This window comes from Pinus tabuliformis, chromosome 4_2 (genome assembly GCF_031772625.1).
Source record: "Pinus tabuliformis cultivar Carrire ecotype Pingquan chromosome 4_2, CPIR1, whole genome shotgun sequence".
NCBI lineage: Eukaryota > Viridiplantae > Streptophyta > Pinopsida > Pinales > Pinaceae > Pinus > Pinus tabuliformis.
This window is the reverse complement of record NC_142304.1, coordinates 340563266-340564207: the sequence shown is the minus strand read 5'-3', so window position 1 is coordinate 340564207 and position 942 is coordinate 340563266.

Sequence of the window (942 nt, the reverse complement as noted above, 5' to 3'; positions counted from 1 at the left end):
TTACAACAAGATTCCAGTACGTCTGATACATTTAGCTGGCAAAATGATTCGTTATGGTACAAATATCGCTTATACCTTTGTAAGAATTCCCAGCTAAAACAAAAGATTCTTATGGAATTGCACACTTCTCCCTTAGGAGGGCACTCAGGATTGTTAAAAACTTACCACAGGGTTAAGAAGGAATTTTTTTGGGATGGCCTTAAATCAGATATTCAAAAGTTTGTGGCGGAATGTTTGGTTTGCCAACAAAATAAAGTTGAAACAATTAAGACACCGGGTCTATTACAACCTTTATCCATTCCAAGCCAACGTTGGGAGGAGGTTTCAAATGGATTTTATCACAGGTTTACCCAAGTCTGAGGGAAAGAGTGTCATCATGGTGGTAGTTGACAGACTTACCAAGTATGCACAATTTTGTGCATTATCACATCCATTTAAAGCCAATACAGTTTCTACTGCATTTATGGAAACAATTCAAAAGCTACATGGAAACCCAAAGATTATTGTAAGTGACAGAGATCCCATTTTCACTGGAAATTTTTGGACACATGTCTTGGTACTCAGTTAGCTCATAGCTCATCTTATCATCCTCAATCTGATGGGCAAACTGAGATATTAAACAAATGTTTGGAAGGATATCTTCGTTGCTTTTTATCTGATAAACAAACACAATGGGTCAAATGGTTGCCTCTAGCTGAATGGTGGTATAACACTTCCTTCCATACAGCAACAAAAATGACCCCATTTATGGCACTTTATGGGTATCAACCACCATCCATCACATCATATTTAAGAGAAAATTCTAAGGTTCAGGCAGTGGAACATCACATTGAACATCAACAACAAGTCCTCCAACTCTTAAAGGATAACCTCGTGTTGGCACATAATAGAATGAAACAACAGGCAGATCAACATCGCAGTGAAAGAAGTTTTGATGTAGGT